This window comes from Pongo abelii, chromosome 17 (genome assembly GCF_028885655.2).
Source record: "Pongo abelii isolate AG06213 chromosome 17, NHGRI_mPonAbe1-v2.0_pri, whole genome shotgun sequence".
Lineage (NCBI taxonomy): Eukaryota > Metazoa > Chordata > Mammalia > Primates > Hominidae > Pongo > Pongo abelii.
Window position 1 is genome coordinate 48,705,424 of NC_072002.2, and position 16,618 is coordinate 48,722,041.

General features: G+C 37.6%; 1 long non-coding RNA gene across 2 annotated transcripts in view; it reads left to right on the forward strand.

The window, feature by feature from the left end:
- Positions 1-6,727, forward strand: part of LOC129051677 (uncharacterized) — a 34,297-nt gene extending 27,570 nt beyond the window's left edge. Inside the window, exons 4-6 of one of the 2 annotated variants that reach the window (XR_008516106.1) lie at positions 4,140-4,344; positions 4,934-5,177; positions 6,006-6,726. This is a non-coding gene — a long non-coding RNA (uncharacterized LOC129051677). Of the gene's footprint in view, positions 1-4,139; positions 4,345-4,933; positions 5,178-6,005 lie in introns of both variants that reach the window. The other variant, XR_008516105.1, reaches the window with a different exon arrangement.
- Positions 6,728-16,618: the final 9,891 nt, after the last annotated feature.

A 16,618-nucleotide genomic window follows, 5' to 3' on the forward strand; every position in this document is an offset into this window, starting at 1 on the left:
CTAACTAACTCTTCTGAAGTCCATTGCAATAATACACATAAATCACCATTTTTCACATTTCAAAGAATATACTTAAAACCAAAATAATTTCTTTGACTCTTAGACAATGCTATTGTTGTTCCGTTTTAGAAACTAGAATTGAATAATTGCTCAAGGAGACCATTTTCTCCCTTATAGAGAAATAAGGAGATATTTTCTCCTTATAAGGAGATAAAATTTATCTTAATGAAAGGTATCATGCGTCTTTTAAACTCACTATTCCTTATTTACTAAGACTTCACCATTTCTGTGAATTCTAAATTATTTTTGAAGCTATTCATAAAAAGAATGAAGAGGTTTAACAGAGAAGAGTAACAAATATTTAAAAACCATACAACTTCTAAGCACAGAAGTCATAATTCATTAATATTATGTGCCCACAACAGTATCTGGCTCATAGTATAGCCTCAAACTATATATTCTGATTGAATATGTGAATAAATGTTACAGCAATTTCAACACAATAAAATATAATGACTTTTTAAAATATATGTACATTTAGCCAACCACATTGTGAACTCCTGGAGGACAAAAAAAGTGCTTCATTGCTTGAACAAAATATAGAACATAGGAGATGAAAAGTAAATACTAATGGAACAAAAGACAAGATGAAGCCTAACTTCAGAGAAAATTACATATTAATGTTAGACATACTTTTATAGTCATTGCTATCTTTGACTTTAAAATTAGCTTTTACATGATAAAGTGCAATTATTATTTTGCACAAACCATTAAATTATTTATCATAAATATACCATAGTTGTTACATTACCTTGGCTGTTTTTAAACTTAGTGCTAATATTTACTACCATTAGATTGAGATATAAGGAAAATCATATAATTCTACACAGAATTTCCTTTTCAGATGATACATTATTAGTGTACACAAATGCAATACATTTTTATGTTGATTTTTTTTATCCTGAAACTTTACCGAATCTGATTATTAGTTCTAATACTTTTTTATAAAGTCTCTAGGGATTTCTACATATAGGATCATGTCATCTGCAAACAGAAGTAAATTTACTTCTTCTTTTTCTGATTTGGATTCTTTGTATTTCTTTTTTCTTGCCTAACTGCTCTGGATAGAACTTCCACTACTATATTAAATAGAAGTAGTGAGAGTGAACAAACTTGTCTTGTTCTTGATATTACAAAACAAGCCTTCAGTAGTCTCTGTATTCCCCAGGAGATGCAGTTATAGATTTATTTAAAATTTCAGTAGTGCCATCCAACTGACCAGATTCCTTAAAGCCATGATAACTGGAGCTACCCCGGGTGTAACAGAGCCTATCCTTCAGAAAATAGCAAGGCAGAATGCCATTTCAAGTAAGCCTTTATCACAGGCCTGTTAATAGGCAATGAATGCATATATTTTCAGTTAACTAAATGAGTAATATGATAGCATAGAAAGTTATCTGTGATGAGCAAAGCAAAAGACAAGATATTCTAAAAGCATAGAATTATTGGTTTGAAAATGTGTGTGTATGCGTCCAAGTAGCAAAGACAGAAGTTATACTACGGGAACGCAAGTATAAAACCTCACACTTTGAGGAGCTACTTGAGTATGAGATGGAGAAAGACACAATGGAGGTGATGACATTAGAGAGGCAGGAAGTCAATTCATGTAAGTCAACGTACAACACATGTGACAAAATGTCAGGAACTGGGAACACAGAACCAATAAATAATGGTCTAAATGATCAACTGGTTTGTGGTCTAGAAGCCAAATTTTGAAACATATAAATAAAAAAACTCCATATGTTACAGGTGCTATGATAGATTTATAAATGGGGCAGAGGACAGGACAGAAAGTAGGGAGTGCGAATTATTCCTAGGTTTGGGGGAGATTGAGAGGAAAGCCTTGCTACCAAAAACCCAGTGGAATAAACAAATAAGTAAACAATTAAGACACAATGTACCTGACAAGATTAGGTTATAAATCATGATGTTCGGATGCAACTGTTAAAGACCATGAATATTTCATAGCCTAAACATTTTAAAATTAAATTTCACCTTTTCAAAATTATCAGTGTATAAAACACGCTCCTTTACCATGTCTTTGGACTTCTTTCCTTGTATAAATGTTGTCCCATTCCTGAGCCCGGATCTGAGCTATGGAAATACGAGAATGGATTGAGGGCAGGGATTGAGTGAGTGACTGATACAGATGAGATACAATGCTTTGGCTTCTTTGGCTTCTAGGATATAGCTGGAATGCTAAAATGTCTACAAAATCCAAATGTCAGGTACTGCACAAAAAAGACTTTCAGTAGACATAAGCTGGGTTCTGAAGGACGACTGAGAGCGGGACAGGTGAAAGAGACCAGGGGAAATAGAAGAAAGCTATCACAGGCAGAAGGACAGGGTAGGTAGTGATGGAGAAATGTTAGAGAATGTGGCTTCTCTCACTTTGGATGGCTGGAGGTTGGGAAGCTAGGGCAGGAACCTACAAGAGATGAACCAAAATAATAATCAGGGTTAGAGCAGGGTTAGAAACGAGACCAAAATAATAACTAGTGCTTTGTGTTGTGTTTTCACTAAAGTATGATTATCATTTTGAACACTCCTGGGAGATTGTAAGCAGGGGAGTGGAATGACTACATTTTTGTTTTATAAATATTAATACAAGATCAAAAGTCCCTCCCTTCTTTGTCAAATCTATATTGTACACAATTACTGTACATCATTAGCTACTGTTGTCACAGGTTTCTCAAAGTGTGTTATACAGTTATTTAGTGGTCCCTAAAACACTTTGAGAGGGCCCTCAAGGTCAAAACTATTTTCAAAATATTACTAAAATCACAGGTTTCCAAAATTTTGCAGAGGAAGCACTTCAAATGGAAACCCTCAGCTGTCATTTGAGGTCCCTGAAAGATTTTGCAGATATTTCTAAGAAAACCAACATTTCTAACCTTGCCAGTATCAGAAATTTGCTGGTCTCTCTTTTGGCAGATGCTGTGCTCTCTCCATATAGAACTTGGTTCACAAGTAAAAGGATGGATATACCCTTCTCTTGTTTTGGCTTTAGCCCCAGGAAAGCAAATATGTATCAGACCCTCTTTGGTTCAGGGATCTTGCTAAATACACTTAAATATGCCTAGCTTTTGCAGTTGATGTTTTGGAATGCATACATACCTAACTTATTCTGACAAACTACCAGATATTTGAGATGGGAACATAACTGAGATTCTGAGTTACCAAATCCTTACAACCCTTATGAGCTTCTGTAATATCATCCTGCCAGGTTACCACAAGGGAGGATATTTACCTGAGAGAATACCTTTACACAGCAGTTCTCTAAGTATGACGCATAGATACTTGGGTGTCCCTGAAACCCTTTCAGAGGGCCCTCAAGGTCAAAACCATTTTTAGAATAACACTAAAATGTTGTTTGCCTTTTGCACTGTTTTGACATTTGCACCAATGATACAGAAGCAATGTTTTGTAAAACTACTGATGAATTCGAACAAATCAAGGCAGTGGCAAGAAAATTGTACCAGTAGTTGTAACTTTACCACCATTCATTTTTTTCATTTCTAATGCAAAAGAAAAAAAAGCCAAGTTCAATTAAGGATATCTTTGATTTTGTAGTAAAAAAAAATTACAATATTATTAAACTCAACCTGTGAGTGCACGGCTTTTGAATATTCTGTATGACTAAATGGGAAATACACATAAACAACTTTTGCTACATCCCAAAGTATGAGAGTTGTTGCAAGCAAAAGCTCTAGAGCTCAGCTGAGCTGAGAGTTGAGCCTTCATGTGACAAAGCAGCTAATTTAAGCAACCAGCCAAAAATGAACAAGTAAGGGTTGTAATCAGTTACTGTGATGATATAAGCAAGAAGCTAAAATAAGGAAAATGCCAATTCTCCTTTTCCATTTTCCCCCACCAGAATGGCGCACCAGTGGAGGATCAGGTAGATTAGCAGGGACATGGGGGTTGGCTCACCATTGAGGGAGCCCCAAGCAGAAAGCTCTGACCCTGAGTTGAGGTAGGAGAGAGTGAAGGGAAGGGCTGGAAGTGGAAAAGTACTGGGTACTGAGTCAGATTGAGAAAAAGTGTCTTCAAGTTTTCTATCTCCTCCCCGCATAAAGTGGCTCGTGAAGAAGACCTCTACCAAAGCCTTAGATAAAAGGACCTAGAAATGAAAGTCCTGGAGCTAGGACTGTGAATACGGGAGGAGCAAGACAAACCAGGCGGCTGAATCCATGACGGCAACTGCTTTCAGAGACAGCAATATGCGGACCACGCACCAACCATGCTGTGGAAAAGGCAGCTTATCCCAATGAGGTGTGCCAGGTAAAGTTTTTATGCTGCCTATAGTCAGGCTTGAAAAATCACACATAAATTTTTAACCAAGAGACCGACTCCTCATTCACAATGTCACAGGGAAAAGTCCCTGAGTTGCAAGCTGAACTAGCTACTTTTTAATGAAGCACCATTTTTATTTGAAAGAACCACTGACAGAAAAACTAGCTACTGAAATTTAGGTATTTGGCAAGCATTTTCTTAAAAATAAAGTGAGCCTGTTGCTTCAAGGAAAATAACTAGTAGTATTTATTGCCAATGATAAATTGCAAGCTGTCAAGCAAAAATTAAAATTTTGTAAAACTTGTACCTATCGCTGTGATCTTGATCTCTTCATAATAATTAAAGGCTTCTTTGAATGAGTTCAGTGGTGATATTAATGATTACAATTCCCAAGGGTTGAATTTTGCTCCTTCCAAAAAGATATGTTGACGTTCCAATGCCCCTACCTCAGAATGTGACCTCATCTGGAAATACGGTCTTTACAGAGATAATCATGTTAAAATGAGATCGTTAATGAGATCATTAGGGTTGAATGATCTAGGCTCTAATACAATACAACTGATGTTATTTTAAAAAGGGAAAATCTGGATGCAGAACGGACATAAACAGAGGGAAGATTAAGTGAAGACACACAGCAAGGACACCATGTAAACACTAAGAATTGGAGTGATGCATCTGCAAGACAAACAACAATTAAAAATTGCCAGCAAACCACCAGAAGATAGGAAGAGGCAAGGAAGGATTCCTCTACAGGTTTCAAAGGGGAACATGGCCCACTGACATCTTGATTTCTACCTTCTAGCCTCCAGACCTGTAAAACAGTAAGTTCACTCAGTTTGTGATATTTTATGGTAGCCATAAGAAACTAATACAGCATTTCTTTTTCATATTGTTAAATGAAACTGTGTCAACTTTTGGAAGATCTCTATGTTAAAGTGAGCTAGTATTTTCCAAATAATGATGTGTGAAGTTATCAAATTATACGTGGATGACAAATCCATTCAAGGTTGTAATGGGTTTTAATGTAACAGTGTAAAAAGTTCATTAAAATGGTTTGTCACAATATATTACAATTAAGTTTTTAAAAACTAACGCTTGTTAGCTTTTGGTACAGCATCAAAGAATAAAATCTACAACAGTCTGAAAAGTCTATTAAAATATTTCTTTTTGAACTATATGTCCATATGAGGCTACGCTTTTTATATACTTCAAATAAAATAACACATTTGAACAAATCAACTGCAAAAGAATATATAAGAATTGTCTTACACTAAGCCAGACATTAAATATATTTATAAAAGCATAAAATAATATATCTTCTCATAATTTATCTTATTTGGATAAATGTAATTTTTCAAATAAAAATATACTAATTATGTTAATTTGTAATTATTTTTTAATCAATCTTTTAAACTTCCTCAATTTTAATTTCTAATTCAGTAAAAATTGAAAAACTGAACATAAACAAAAGATAGTAACTTTTAACAGTGTAAAGTGGGACTGAGATTTTAAACAAATTTGAAAATCATTGCTATAGCAAATGTCCATTTTTATCACTAGCTGAAGTTTGGGTTCCTAAACTCTGTTCTATCTCCAGCCCCTATGAACTGAGCTAGACCAGGTGTGAGCCCTTCCTTTCTCTTTCTTAGGCCTAGTTGTGTTTTCTGGTTCCTCTGCTAAAGAGTGAAGATGGAGACATCTGAATTCATTCACTGCATGTGTCACATGGGATATGCCTCTTAAGATGGAAAGCCAAGCCTACATGGAAACAGCGTGGTGCTTGTCCCACAAAAATCCTACTCCCAGCCCGTTGACATAGTAGGCTCCCAGTTGGTTTCTGAGCTCCTCTTGGCAGAAGAGGGAGGGAAGGATTCTAGGAGCCTTTCCATCATCACCACTAACAATAGTGGATCTTATAAAGGTTCCTGGGACCCAACCCCAAAGAGTCTGCAGATATGGAATAAACTCCAGCATCAACATTTGTAATGAGCAGCCTAAATGATTCTGAAGCAGATAGTGCCCGGACCACTATCTGTGTATCTTGTGGAATACACTGTGTTATGGGTGAGAGTGCACCACTGACCATGGTAAAATATGAGATAAAGGTGTTGTATCTCAGAGCTAAACGTTAAGTGATTATCAGGATTAACTGTTCAATTACATCCAGAAAGAACACCTTGCCTCCTGATTTTACATAGGTCAAGGGAGACGTGTGCTGACTGCCAGCAGGACATGAAGACTGATCTGGTTAAATCTGAGAGGAGTTAAAAATGGATTTGCCAGTCTGGAATCCTAGCTGGAAGAGTGAACCCTTGAAATAGATTCACTCTGAAAATAAAACGTATGCAAAATAAATGTCAATTACCATGTTCCAGTGGGCCTGTCCATCTTTGCTTAGTTTTTGAAGTGTCATTTGTTATGTTTCACTTCTGTAAAGCATCCATGACAATAATATCTGAGTGCCCTTTAGACTCTTGAGAAATGCACAATTCATTTAACTATTGAGTGAAACACAACCTTTGCTTCTCTTCACACAGAGGCAGAATGACAGTGCAATAGTAGGTAGAGTTGTAAAATCATTAATACTATATTGTATCCCCATATAATTTGTGTGAATAAAGATTTTTAGAAAGGGTAGAGGATGTCGGTATCACATATAGTAGATGTCCATGTTGTAGAGATCTTATCACAAGGTCTCTACATTAAATAAGTAAATTTAGGTCTCTACTCTAAATAAGTAAATTAACACTTTGCCTTGGGAATCAGCCTTTTGCACTATGTTATTGTCCCGGACTTTCAGAGTTCAGCTTTGGGATTTACCCCGAACCTCCAGCTCTCACTCTACTCTGTTTATCAAACATATCTAAAATTAAAGTCTATGTCAGTTTACTCTGCTGATTGTTCATTTTGCCATGCAAAAGCTCTTTAGTTTAATTAAGTCTCATCTATTTATCTTTGTTTTTATTGCATTTGCTTTTAAGTTCTTAGTCATGAAATCCCTGCCTAAGCCAATACCTAGAAGGGATTTTCTGATGTTATCTTATAGAATTTTTATAGTTTTGGATCTTAGATTTAAGTCCTTGATCCATCCCATCTTGAGTTGATTTTTGCATAAGGTGAGTGATGAGGATCCAGTTTCATTCTACATGAGGCTTGCAAATTATCTCAGTATCATTTATGTAATAGGATGTCCTTTCCCCGCTTTATATTTTTGTTTGCTTTGTCGAAGATCAGTTGGCTGTAAGTATTTGGGTTTATTTCTGGGTTCCCTATTCTGTTCTATTGATCTATGTGCCTATTTTTATATCAGTACCTAGCTGTTTTGGTGACTATGGCCTTATAATATGGTTTGAAATCAGGTAGTGTGATGCCTCCAGATTTGTTCTTTTTGCTTAGTCTTCCTCTGGCTATGGAGGGTCTTTTTTGGTTCCATTTGAATTTTCGGATTTTTTTTTTCTAGTTCTGCAAAGGATGATGGTGGTATATTAATGGGAATTGCATTGAACTTGTAGATTGCTTTTGGCAGTATGGTCATTTTCACAATATCAATTCTACCCATCCATGGGCATGGGACGTGTTTCCATTTGTTTGTGTCGCCTATGATTTCTTTCAGCAGTGTTTTGTAGTTTTCATTGTAAAGGTAAACAGACTACCTACAGAGTGGCAGAAAATCTTCACAATCTATACATCTGACAAAGGACTAATATTTAGAATCTACAGTGAACTAAATAAATTAGCAAAAAAATAAAAACAATCCCATCAAAGAGTGGGCTAAGGACATGAATAGACAATTCTCAAAAGAAGATATACAAATGGCCAACAAACATGTGAAAAAATGCTCAACATCACTAATGATGAGGGAAATGTAAATCAAAACTACAGTGCAATAGCACCTAATTCCTGCAAGAATGGCCATAATCAAAAAATTAAAAAATAACAGATGTTGGCATGGATGCAGTGGGAAGGCAACACTTCTACAATGCTGGTGGGAATGTAAACTAGTACAACCACTATGGAGAACAGTGTGGAGAATCCTTAAAGAACTAAAAGTAGAACTACCATTTGATTTAGCAGTCCCACTACTGGGTATCTACCCAGAGGAAAAAAAGTCATTATGTGAAAAAGATACTTGCACACGCATGTTTATAGCAGCACAATTTCCAATTCCAAAAATGTGGAACCAACCCAAATGCCCATCAACCAACGAGTGGATAAAGAAATATATCCACTGTATATATATATATATATATATATATATACAGAAAACTACTCAGCCATAAAAAGGAAAGAATTAACAGCATTCACAGCAACCTGGATGGAATCAGAGACTATTATTCTAAGTGATGTAACTCAGGAATGGAAAATCAAACATCGTATGTTCTCACTTATAAGTGGGAGCTAAGCTATGAGGATGCAAAGGCATAAGAATGACACAATGGATTTTGGGGACTCGGGGGAAAGGGTGGGAAAGGAGTGAGGGATAAAAGACTACAAATTGGATTCAGTGTATACTGCTTGGTTGATGGGTACACAAATCTCACAAATCACCAATAAAGCACTTATAATCAAATACCACCTGTTCCCCAAAAACCTATGGAAATAAAAAAAATTTAAAAATATAAATAAAAAGTCAAAATAGGGTTTAAAAAAGTCTATGTCAGGTCTTTTTATATTGTGCCAATGCTACCACAATGCTCTCCTTTTTTGATTACCTTCTATGTGTTAGGAATTCAGTCAGGTGGTTTGCACCTATGATTACTTTTCTTCACCGCAGATCCATAGGGTTAGTCTTATTCTCCCCATTTTGCACTTGTAGAAGATGAGGCTCAAAGAGTTTAAGCAAATTCATCTAGGCCAATAAGATATTTGCTACCTGAGTGAGAAACTTTGCCCAGTTGGAAGCATCTGGTTTCTAAGCCCGTATGTTATCACTTCCATTAGCTTGAATGTGCTTAGGTAAATTGACACTATGAGATTTCTGAGGAAAAAAACAAACAAACAAAAAATAAAACCTGAGATCAGTTTCCTTGGCTTATAACTCCTGAAGCTTACAGTTGGCTTCACCTATTTTCCGTAGTAGTAAAATGGGATTCTAGTGGAAAACAAAGTACATAGCAGGATTAGTTAATTTGGCTTCACTAAAGTCCCATCAAACCACGGAGTAGAGTCAGAACTCTTCTTGCGTTGCCAAAGATAGTTTTGTGGCAAGCTATTCAATCACACAGCAGCACAACAAAAATAAGAATGACTAATACTTTTGGGTCTCTGTCACATAATCTGCCAATTAGCAAAAAATAGAAAGATGTTCCCCAAATATCACATTAGGAAGAGTGCAGGAATAGTTCCCACACTGTATGTGTAAATATTACTGCAGCCTAGGGACCACTACTGATACATAGATGTGCTTGGTAATTCTGTTGTTTTTGGTTTTTTTTTTTAAATATTTTAGGTTCTAGACCTTTTTCAGTAATCCAATGTGCTATCTTTTTCAAATGAGCCCGAGCATCAAGCTTGAGAAATTAAAATTATTCAAAGAAAAGAAAATAGTTTTTCAATGTTATGGTTTCTAATGCTGTATTATATTTTCAAAAAATAAATTGGAAATGCTGGTACTTGCTATTGTACTTGCTTCTATTTCTGAAAAAGCAAACAAACAAACGACAAAACAGAACATACATATCCTTTATATGTGAACTCACAGAGTAACTCAAATCCCTCTGAAGTTGTCTTGTGGAATCATTTTTCAAGTTGGGACACTCAAGACTAATTAGTCTCTTTATATCTATTACCTAATCAATAAGAAATAAAGCTTCTCGTTCTAACAAATTGCCATTTCAGCAAAAAAAGATTTATTTTTCTTGGCCTGTACTTTCTCATTAGTAATGTAAATGCAAGAAAGTCTGATTTATCTGGATTTTTTCCCCACTGAACAAAAAATAATTTGGCTAACCTAGAGTTTTATTTTTCATCATATTGTACTTGTATTTTTTTTAATTAAAACTGGCCAATGGAACCTCTCTATCCCCAAACCACTGCATGTATTAAATTTCAAGGAATCCTTAAACAACCCAAGAGACTTTCATTTTTTGCAAACTGCAAGGCACTAAGATCAATAAATGATCTGAAGATGCAATTAATGTGCTAGAGGCCTTTAATGGAAAAAGAGAAGATTTAGTGTTAACAGCCATTACTTCTCTCAGTTAAAGAAATTTCTAAGCCTGTGCTTTACTAAGTGAACTATGTAATCAGGATCATTGAATAAGTAGTTGTATTTTCATGATAGTTAATATTAATTAGCATGTTTATTCTTGGTATGATTACTATTAATTTACAGATTTGGATGCAGTTCCCTGTACAGTTTCTGTATATAATTCTTTTTTTTTTTTTTTTTTTTTTTGTAGTTTCTTTTTTTTTTCCTTTATTGTAATTATTATTATTATTATTATTATTATTATACTTTAGGTTTTATGGTACATGTGCCCAATGTGCAGGTAAGTTACATATGTATACATGTGCCATGCTGGTGCACTGCACCCACCAACTCGTCATCTAGCATTAGGTATATCTCCCAATGTTATCCCTCCCCCCTCCCCCCAACCCACAACAGTCCCTGAAGTGTGATGTTCCCCTTCCTGTGTCCATGTGTTCTCATTGTTCAATTCCCACCTATGAGTGAGAATATGCGGTGTTTGGTTTTTTGTTCTTGCGATAGTTTACTGAGAATGATGATTTCCAATTTCATCCATGTCCCTACAAAGGACATGAACTCATCATTTCTTATGGCTGCATAGTATTCCATGGTGTAGATGTGCCACATTTTCTTAATCCAGTCTATCATTGTTGGACATTTGGGTTGGTTCCAAGTCTTTGCTATTGTGAATAATGCGGCAATAAACATACGCGTGCATGTGTCTTTATAGCAGCATGATTTATAGTCCTTTGGGTATATACCCAGTAATGGGATGGCTGGGTCGAATGGAATTTCTAGTTCTAGATCCCTGAGGAATCGCCACACTGACTTCCACAAGGGTTGAACTAGTTTACAGTCCCACCAACAGTGTAAAAGTGTTCCTATTTCTCCACATCCTCTCCAGCACCTGTTGTTTCCTGACTTTTTAATGATCGCCATTCTAACTGGTGTGAGATGGTATCTCATTGTGGTTTTGATTTGCATTTCTCTGATGGCCAGTGATGGTGAGCATTTTTTCATGTGTCTTTTGGCTGCATAAATGTCTTCTTTTGAGAAGTGTCTGTTCATGTCCTTCGCCCACTTTTTGATGGGGTTGTTTGTTTTTTTCTTGTAAATTTGTTGGAGTTCATTGTAGTTTCTGGATATTAGCCCTTTGTCAGATGAGTAGGTTGCAAAAATTTTCTCCCATTTTGTAGGTTGCCTGTTCACTCTGATGGTAGTTTCCTTTGCTGTGCAGAAGCTCTTTAGTTTAATTAGATCCCATTTGTCAATTTTGGCTTTTGTTGCCATTGCTTTTGGTGTTTTAGACATGAAGTCCTTGCCCATGCCTATGTCCTGAATGGTATTGCCTAGGTTTTCTTCTAGGGTTTTTATGGTTTTAGGTCTAACATTTAAGTCTTTAATCCATCTTGAATTGATTTTTGTATAAGGTGTAAGGAAGGGATCCAGTTTCAGCTTTCTACATATGGCTAGCCAGTTTTCCCAGCACCATTTATTAAATAGGGAATCCTTTCCCCATTTCTTGTTTTTCTCAGGTTTGTCAAAGATCAGATGGTTGTAGATATGTGGCATTATTTCTGACAGCTCTGTTCTGTTCCATTGATCTATATCTCTGTTTTGGTACCAGTACCATGCTGTTTTGGTTACTGTAGCCTTGTAGTATAGTTTGAAGTCAGGTAGCGTGATGCCTCCAGCTTTGTTCTTTTGGCTTAGGATTGACTTGGCGATGCGGGCTCTTTTTTGGTTCCATATGAACTTTAAAGTAGTTTTTTCCAATTCTGTGAAGAAAGTCATTGGTAGCTTGATGGGGATGGCATTGAATCTGTAAATTACCTTGGGAAGGATGGCCATTTTCATGATATTGATTCTTCCTACCCATGAGCATGGAATGTTCTTCCATTTGTTTGTATCCTCTTTTATTTCCTTGAGCAGTGGTTTGTAGTTCTCCTTGAAGAGGTCTTTCACATCCCTTGTAAGTTGGATTCCTAGGTATTTTATTCTCTTTGAAGCAATTGTGAATGGGAGTTCACTCATGATTTGGCTCTCTGTTTGTCTGTTATTGATGTATAAGAATGCTTGTGATTTTTGCACATTGATTTTGTATCCTGAGACTTTGCTGAAGTTGCTTATCAGCTTAAGGAGATTTTGGGCTGAGACAATGGGGTTTTCTAGATATACTATCATGTCATCTGCAAACAGGGACAATTTGACTTCCTCTTTTCCTAATTGAATACCCTTGATTTCCTTCTCCTGACTAATTGCCCTGGCCAGAACTTCCAACACTATGTTGAATAGAAGTGGCGAGAGAGGGCATCCCTGTCTTGTGCCAGTTTTCAAAGGGAATGCTTTCAGTTTTTGCCCATTCAGTATGATATTGGCTTTGGGTTTGTCATAAATAGCTCTTATTATTTTGAGATACGTCCCATCAATTCCTAATTTATTGAGAGTTTTTAGCATGAAGGGTTGTTGAATTTTGTCAAAGGCCTTTTCTGCATCTATTGAGATAATCATGTGGTTTTTGTCTTTGGTTCTGTTTATATGCTGGATTACATTTATTGATTTGCGTATATTGAACCAGCCTTGCATCCCAGGGATGAAGCCCACTTGATCATGGTGGATAAGCTTTTTGATGTGCTGCTGGATTCTGTTTGCCAGTATTTTATTGAGGATTTTTGCATCAATGTTCATCAAGGATATTGGTCTAAAATTCTCTTTTTTTGTTGTGTCTCTGCCAGGCTTTGGTATCAGGATGATGCTGGCCTCATAAAATGAGTTAGGGAGGATTCCCTCTTTTTCTATTGATTGGAATAGTTTCAGAAGGAATGGTACCAGCTCCTCCTTGTACCTCTGGTAGAATTCGGCTGTGATCCCATCTGGTCCTGGACTTTTTTTGGTTGGTAAGCTATTGATTATTGCCATAATTTCATCTCCTGTTATTGGTCTATTCAGAGATTGAACTTCTTCTTGGTTTAGTCTTGGGAGGGTGTATGTGTTGAGGAATTTATCCATTTCTTCTAGATTTTCTAGTTTATTTGCATAGAGGTGTTTGTAATATTCTCTGATGGTAGTTCGTATTTCTGTGGGATCAGTGGTGATATCCCCTTTATCATTTTTTATTGCATCTATTTGATTCTTCTCTCTTTTTTTCTTTATTAATCTTGCTAGCGGTCTATCAATTTTGTTGATCCTTTCAAAAAACCAGCTCCTGGATTCATTTATTTTTTGAAGGGTTTTTTGTGTCTCTATTTCCTTCAGTTCTGCTCTGATTTTAGTTATTTCTTGCCTTCTGCTAGCTTTTGAATGTGTTTGCTCTTGCTTTTCTAGTTCTTTTAATTGTGATGTTAGGGTGTCAATTTTGGATCTTTCCTGCTTTCTCTTGTGGGCATTTAGTGCTATAAATTTCCCTCTACACACTGCTTTGAATGCATCCCAGAGATTCTGGTATGTTGTGTCTTGGTTCTCGTTGGTTTCAAAGAACATCTTTATTTCTGCCTTCATTTCGTTATGTACCCAGTAGTCATTCAGGAGCAGGTTGTTCAGTTTCCACATAGTTGAGCGGTTTTGAGTGAGATTCTTAATCCTGAGTTCTAGCTTGATTGCACTGTGATCTGAGAGACAGTTTGTTACAATTTCTGTTCTTTTACATTTATTGAGGAGAGCTTTACTTCCAAGGATATGGTCAATTTTGGAATAGGTGTGGTGTGGTGCTGAAAAAAATGTATATTCTGTTGATTTGGGGTGGAGAGTTCTGTAGATGTCTATTAGGTCTGCTTGGTGCAGAGCTGAGTTCAATTCCTGGGTATCCTTGTTGACTTTCTGTCTCGTTGATCTGTCTAATGTTGACAGTGGGGTGTTAAAGTCTCCCATTATTAATGTGTGGGAGTCTAAGTCTCTTTGTAGGTCACTCAGGACTTGCTTTATGAATCTGGGTGCTCCTGTATTGGGTGCATATATATTTAGGATAGTTAGCTCTTCTTGTTGAATTAATCCCTTTACCATTATGTAATGGCCTTCTTTGTCTCTTTTGATCTTTGTTGGTTTAAAGTCTGTTTTATCAGAGACTAGGATTGCAACCCCTGCCTTTTTTTGTTTTCCATTTGCTTGGTAGATCTTCCTCCATCCTTTTATTTTGAACCTATGTGTGTCTCTGCACGTGAGATGGGTTTCCTGAATACAGCACACTGATGGGTCTTGAGTCTTTATCCAGTTTGCCAGTCTGTGTCTTTTAATTGGACCATTTAGTCCATTTACATTTAAAGTTAATATTGTTATGTGTGAATTTGATCCTGTCATTATGATGTTAGCTCGATGTTTTGCTCATTAGTTGATGCAGTCTCTTCCTAGTCTCAATGGTCTTTACATTTCGGTATGATTTTGCAGTGGCTGGTACCGGTTGTGCCTTTCCATGTTTAGCGCTTCCTTCAAGAGCTCTTTTAGGGCAGGCCTGGTGGTGACAAAATCTCTCAGCATTTGCTTGTCTGTAAAGTATTTTATTTCTCCTTCACTTATGAAGCTTAGTTTGGCAGGATATGAAATTCTGGGTTGAAAATTCTTTTCTTTAAGAATGTTGAATATTGGCCCCCACTCTCTTCTGGCTTGTAGGGTTTCTGCCGAGAGATCTGCTGTTAGTCTGATGGGCTTCCCTTTGATGGTAACCCGTCCTTTCTCTCTGGCTGCCCTTAACATTTTTTCCTTCATTTCAACTTTGGTGAATCTGACAATTATGTGTCTTGGAGTTGCTCTTCTCGAAGAGTATCTTTGTGGCGTTCTCTGTATTTCCTGAATCTGAATGTTGGCCTGCCTTGCTAGATTGGGGAAGTTCTCCTGGATAATATCCTGCAGAGTGTTTTCCAACTTGTTTCCATTCTCCCCATCACTTTCAGGTACACCAATCAGACGTAGATTTGGTCTTTTCACATAGTCCCACATTTCTTGGAGGCTTTGCTCGTTTCTTTTTATTCTTTTTTCTCTAAACTTCCCTTCTCGCTTCATTTCATTCATTTCATCTTCCAGGGCTGATACCCTTTCTTCCATTTGATCGCATCGGCTCCTGAGGCTTCTGCATTCTTCACGTAGTTCTCGAGCCTTGGTTTTCAGCTCCATCAGCTCCTTTAAGCACTTCTCTGTATTGGTTATTCTAGTTATACATTCTTCTAAATTTTTTTCAAAGTTTTCAACTTCTTTGCCTTTGGATTGAATATCCTCCCGTAGCTCGGAGTAATTTGATCGTCTGAAGCCTTCTTCTCTCAGCTCGTCAAAGTCATTCTCCGTCCAGCTTTGTTCCGTTGCTGGTGAGGAACTGCGTTCCTTTGGAGGAGGAGAGGTACTCTGGTTTTTAGAGTTTCCAGTTTTTCTGCTCTGTTTTTTCCCCATCTTTGTGGTTTTATCTGCTTTTGGTCTTTGAGGATGGTGATGTACAGATGGGTTTTTGGTGTGGATGTCCTTTCTGTTAGTTTTCCTTCTAAGGACAGAACCCTCAGCTGCAGGTCTGTTGGAGTACCTGGCCGGCCCTGTGAGGTGTCAGTCTGCCCCTGCTGGGGGGTGCCTCCCAGTTAGGCTGCTCGGGGGTCAGGGGTCAGGGACCCACTTGAGGAGGCAGTCAGCCCGTTCTCAGATCTCCAGCTGCGTGCTGGGAGAACCACTGCTCTCCTCACAGCTGTCAGACAGGGACATTTAAGTCTGCAGAGGTTACTGCTGTCTTTTTGTTTGTCTGTGCCCTGCCCCCAGAGGTGGAGCCTACAGAGGCAGGCAGGCCTCCTTGAGCTGTGGTGGGCTCCACCCAGTTCAAGCTTCCAGGCTGCTTTGTTTACCTAAGCGAGCCTGGGCAATGGCGGGCGCCCCTCCCCCAGCCTCGCTGCCGACTTGCTGCTTGATCTCAGACTGCTGTGCTAGCAATCAGCGAGACTCCGTGGGCGTAGGACCCTCTGAGCCAGGTGCGGGCTATACTCTCCTGGGGCACCGTTTCCTAAGCCCGTCGGAAAAGCACAGTATTCGGGTGGGAGTGGCCCGATTTTCCAGGTGCCGTCTGTCACCTCTGGAAGGGGAACTCCCTGACCCCTTGCGCTTCCCGAG